The sequence below is a fragment of the Pyxicephalus adspersus genome, chromosome 3 (genome assembly GCF_032062135.1).
Source record: "Pyxicephalus adspersus chromosome 3, UCB_Pads_2.0, whole genome shotgun sequence".
NCBI classification, from domain to species: domain Eukaryota; kingdom Metazoa; phylum Chordata; class Amphibia; order Anura; family Pyxicephalidae; genus Pyxicephalus; species Pyxicephalus adspersus.
The window spans coordinates 111,294,679-111,300,844 of record NC_092860.1 but is presented as its reverse complement, the minus strand read 5'-3'; positions in this window follow the sequence as shown (position 1 = coordinate 111,300,844).

Below are 6,166 nucleotides of genomic sequence, written 5' to 3'. Positions count from 1 at the left end.
GCACACTACTGATGACCATGGCACACTACTGATGACCATGGCACACTACTGATGACCATAGTACACCTACTGATGACCATGGCACACTACTGATGACCATGGCACACTACTGATGACCATGGCACACTACTGATGACCACACAGTTATAAACATGGCATACCAGCTAGGATGACCAGGGCACACATCAGTAATGGTAAGCTAACCATGATGGCCATAGCACACCAACAATGATAACTATGGCACACCAACCATGATGACCATAGCACGCACAGTGATAACCATAGTACACCAGCAGTGATGAGAATGGCACACCAGTGATGATGATCATGGCACACCAAATGTTATGATCATAGCACACCAGCAGTGATAACCATGGCATACCTACAGTGATGACTATGACACCCTATCAATGATGACCATGTAATACCAGTGATGATGACCATGGTAAACCAGCTGTAATGATCATTACACAGCAGAGATTTAGGGTTGCCTAGATCAGCACTGTAATCAGTTTTAAAACAAATATATTGTGGTTTACGTCCTCCTTCTCTTAGATTGTAAGCTCTTCTGAACAGGATCCTCTCCTCCTGCTTCATTGTATTAATTTGTGTCTGTCTGTCATTTACAACTCCTATTTATGTACAGCGCTACGTAATATGTTGGTGCTATATGAATACTGTTAAATATTATTACTATTATTTTTATTATTAGTATTAAAGATAAGAGAGTTTTTAGCTACAAGTCTAACATGGTCCTAACTATACATTTTATTTGCTTGGCGCTAAGTAAATAATCAACTACTTTCTTCACATGGTATCCAATACAGTTGCCGATAATCATATCATATCAACAACGATTAACCATGGCACACCAACAGTGAAGTCCATGGCATGCCAGGCTTAGTGACAGGCACACAATCATGATGATGCACATTAGCAATGATGACCATGGAAAACTCCTTTTGTGTGATACTTCCCCTACCTAGATTGTAAGCTCTTCGGGGCAGGGTCTTCTCCTCCTCCTGTGTCAATGTCGGTAAACCCTATTTAAAGTACAATGCTGTGTAATATGTTGGCACTATATAAATCCAGTTTAATAATAATAATAAAAGCAGCTGGGATGATCATGGCATTCTTTCCTGCCGTAAAGATCAGCAATCTTTTTTTCCCATTTACAGCAGGCTACATCACACCTGTGCAGTGCAGGAGCTGGTAACGTAGCCACAAGAAGAGAGAAGATGGCGGCACCTGGTGCTGGATTACAGGACGGCGTAGGACCGAACCGGAGGCTCTGCCGAAGTAAAAAAGGTATGTGTGATTTTATTTATTTTAAGGATAGTTCCACTTTAAGGGCTGCACTGGCAATTTTTGCCAATGTATCCTAAGTCAGTACGACTAACTCCTAATTTATCATTTGTAACAGATCTGTAATAAATTATATTAGCAAAATATATATTTAGCTCATATTTTCTGCTGGTATGGATACATTTAGTCATCTGTGGCCATTACCTAATTTGAATACATAGTTGGTAAGGCTGAAAAAAGACAGATGTCCATTAAGGTAAATCCAAACCAGCTTTGTTCTTGAGGAAGACAAAACAAACGTCACTGTGCAACTATTGCTGGTTTTCCCACACAGGAAACCTGTCTGGCCCTTAAATGTAATTCTTTTACTGTATTGCTCTATTAGCCTTTAGTAATTATACCTATAAAGGCTGAGAATGAGTGTGGAAGATTGGCAGGGAGGAAGAGGCAACCCGCTGGGGTGACTACAATAGTCCTTAGTTAGCAGACCTCATGTAATAATCCAGCATATATATGTATGATAGATTTCCATATGGTAACGATTAAGGAGTAGGTTAATTGTCAGTAGTTGGGTTTTTCTGTTAATTCGACTGTCAGCACATATTGAACAAGTTGGAAGCATTTCTGGGTAGGTTTTTTAACAGTGACAATGGTGGTATGTGTTTCCGTACGTTAACATGTGATCCTGTTGGAGTGCCTACAAAGGGTGACAACAACACTGCTGCATGGTGGCAGGTAAGTAACCATTGTCACCATTAAGTAATGTTCACATAATAAAATCTGCTATGATCACCAGTTAAATATTCATATACCAATGGGAAAAAAGTTATGTTGTATAGGTATGAAAGACCGTGTACTCTAATTTATTGCAGCTGAATCTTAGGGTATACGTACACTTTAACCATTAGACATAACCTAACTCTTAAATAGAACAGTTTGACTTTAAAGCTATTTTAAGCTATTATTTGACAACATAAACTTTATCAATATAAAGTATACACATAAGGCCTAAATGTCTTAGATTGTAAGCTCTTCTGAGCAGGGTCCTCTTCTCCTGTTTCATTGTATCTGTCTGTCATTTGCAAACCATATTTAATGTACGCCGCTGCATAATATGTTGGTGTTATATAAATACTGTCTAAAAATAATAACCGAACAATGTGCCGGAGAATTGTGGGTGTTTTTAAGACTTTTTAGCTTTCAACAAACTTTTATCCCCATTTATGGCAGAACTGTGGGTTTCTCTTGCAGATCTGTGCCCCCCCCCCCCCCCCAAAAAAAAATAAAAAACATGCATCTGGGTCTAAACACATGAGCTGAAGTTCTTGCTGTTATAGGAGTCTGATAGTTTCCCTTGGCCTGTTATTGTCTCTCATTTCATGGAGAGCATTTTTGGAATTTACAGATTAGAATATTCTCGTAAAATGATTAATCTTTAACATCAGAGATAAACTCATTGTTCACTTCCACAGAGCCTTTCTCAGCCTATACCCAGATGCAATGGACATTTTCTGGATCTCTCAATTATGAAAAATTGTCTCCATGAATCTTCTTGGAGTGTTTCTGAATTTTGGTGTGAAATCTTTCACTTTGGGAGCAAATTCATGAAATATATTACTGCTGACAGACATTCCTTGTTTTATTGAGCTTACTTGTTGTCTGAAATGTCTGTGTCACCGGCCTGGAGATTGACTGGTCATCATTGGCCATGGAATGGCTGGCTAGGACAGTAATTCCTACTTCTGGGTTTTTTTTTATGACCCTGATATGATATATTTGTATGGTCACTGCAGCGAAAGTTAAGTCTACTCAGGGTTCATGAGCTGGTTTAGCTTTCAGTCATTGGGTTTACCAGGACTTGAACTGTAGCCCCCCCATTCTCATTTTTCTTTTGTAACTGGCTGAGATACCTTCCTCAGGGAAAGTCCAAATATGATGGGTTACTTCCAGGGATAATCTAGATCCATTTAAATCATTGTGCTACAGATCACTAGAAGTTGTTGGCTACACTTGGCAGATACTGGCACCCAATATAATATCTGGTAATCCTGGCATGAAAGTCCTTTTTCAGGAAGTTTCCGGTTCAGTAGTGATGACATTGTGCTGTCCCCCTACACCATGCTCTTCCAGCTGAGAATACAACCAGATATACTGATAAGCATTGCACAAACATGGAAGTCAGTCCAGAGCAATGGTTTGCAGTTGATAGTAGAAACTTTGCATGTAGAGAGAAAGGAGCTGGAATAAACTAGATTATATTTGCAGCATTGATATAAAAAGGGTGGAAACAAGAATAAGCAGTTGTATGTGATACACAGTACTTTACCAAAGTGTATTCTAGTTACATAACCCTGCTAAAAGGAACTAACAACAAATACATGTTCTTCACATGATTCAAATATACGTCTTGTGGTATAACATGCCTGCAATGAAAGCAGAAAAAATCCAGATCACCCTTGGCAGCAATATTGGAGCCTTCTCTTCTCTCTTAAGGAAACATTTAAAAAGAGGGGGGAACAGCTCATTTGCTCCATTTATAAGTGGCAATTAGCTGAACAAATGATCTCTTTTCAGTGGGGTTGCAATCAGCCTGATCAACTATTTTAAAACCGTCACCACTTTGAAAGTGGAGAATGCCATAGGCTGTAATGAAGGATGCACCTGACCTTAATTATATTTGTCTTCTCCTATAAAATCTCTGAAATTTATCAGGCTTGTGTACATATTTACCAAATTACCAGAATACTTTCTTTGATGGTAGAAATACCATCAAAGAAAGTATTCAGAATTAGAAGTCAAGCACAGCAAGCTTTGCAAGAAAATGGCTTTCATCTGGGATCATTTTAAGTTTATACATACTTCTAGATTTCTTTTGATGTCCTTTTAACATTGACTTATAAAAACACAAAAAAAAAGATACAGCAGAAAAGAAAAACTGGTGTTGGCTAAAAAGCAAAGCAAAGGTAGTGGTAATGTACAGGAACATTGCAAAGCAGAATATAGACTGTGTAAGCCAAGCTTTACTTAATACATTTCACAGTAATGACCCATAAGGTGTTATCAGGCTTCAACCTGCTGATAGGTACCTGTGGCCATCCATCCAGTTACCCATAACCTTAGAAAGTGCACATTTTTGTCACAATTTACACTCTGTCCAGAATCCCCCCTTCCTACCATTTGACCATACATTTAAATAGTATAACCTTCAAAGTAATGTAAAACATACAATAGTACAACAGAACTGTCATATAACAGAAACTCCCCAAAAGGAGAGCTCAATGCACTCCAAGCAGTTCACCTTTCCTGTTTTTAAAGGTCATGAACCATACATGTCAATGATTAGAATAGCATTTTTTATTCTAGTTTTAACTACACCAGATTCTCTATTTATTATTATTATTATTATAATTATTATTATTATTAATATTAGTAAACAGAATAATATAGTACCAACATATTATACAGCTCTAAGTTCTGTATATCGCCTATGGAACAGTTTAAAAACAGAACTGTAAAAGTGATAATGTGGGGAGTTCGGGGCAGCTGTACAACTTACATAGTTGTTATGGGGTCACTGCAATTATAAATACCAGTTGTAATAAGGACAAAGGGGTCCAAATTGTAGTGAACATTGTTTTTCTATTGGTTTGTACATTATCCTACACCAATGAAATCTATGTGGAGTTTAAATTTTCACCCTGTGTTGTGTGAATATTCTCTGCACTCTCTGGCTTACTTTACATTACATAAACACAGTGGTAGAATAATCGCATCAGAACGTTTGGTCGTATATTATCCCCCCCCCCCTGCCTATTGTGTGTTACTTCCCCCACCTCCTAGATTGTAAGCTCTTAGGGGCAGGGTCCTCTCTTCCTCCTGAGTCACTGTTTGTATCTGTCTGTCATTTGCAACCCCTATTTAATGTACAGCACTGTGAAATATGTTGGTGCTATATAAATCCTGTTTATTAATAATAATAATAATAATAATATTAATACATGTGTGTGCATATATGAATGTTGTAAAGAATTGTTAGTTCCATCATATTCAGACTGTGTAGTTTGTAAAATGCTGTATAATATGTTGGTGGTATATAAATATAGAAATAAACACAAGATCAATAGAAGCCTCCTAATCCTTCAAAAATGATGCTGTATTTCCTATGCAAAGAATGAACAGGATGTATGCCATCTAGTGGCAAGAATATATACTGACTGCACTGTACAAGGAGAGGACATATGGGGACCATAATAATGACATAAACATGTGCACTATTACTGCAGTCTTTGGGGATAATGTAGAATTGCTTTGCATTGACTGCACACTGCCACTAAAAATAAGAAGAAATACAAAAAAGAGGTAAGGGAGTTTTGTTACTAGTCGTGGCTTATTAGAAGCATGTGCTGGGTAAGAAAAATTGCAAGACAAGGTTTTAGATCATTTTTAAAGATCTCTGGTGTAACAAAATATCTGCGGTACTAATGATGTGGTATAGCGCCAGTATATTACACAGTGCAAAATATCTCCCACACACAAAATTTCACCCTTCTCCACACAAACGTCCTCCTTAGAACAAATGACCCTCAACATAAACATTCCTCTTACATGATGCCCCATACCCAGAACTCCCAGACCTTTGATTCAGGCAGTGTCTTCCACAAATGAAGTTATGTCTGATAAGATGTGTAATATGAAGGAGATCCCTTAGCATTGCATTACCTCACTTCACCGTCATACAGTTGCCCTTGCACGGTATATTAAGACATTGGGCCTGATCTATTAAAGCTCTCCAAGGCTGGAGAGGATACACTTTCATCAGTGAACCTGGGTGATCCAGCAAACCTGTAATGGATTTCTTAAA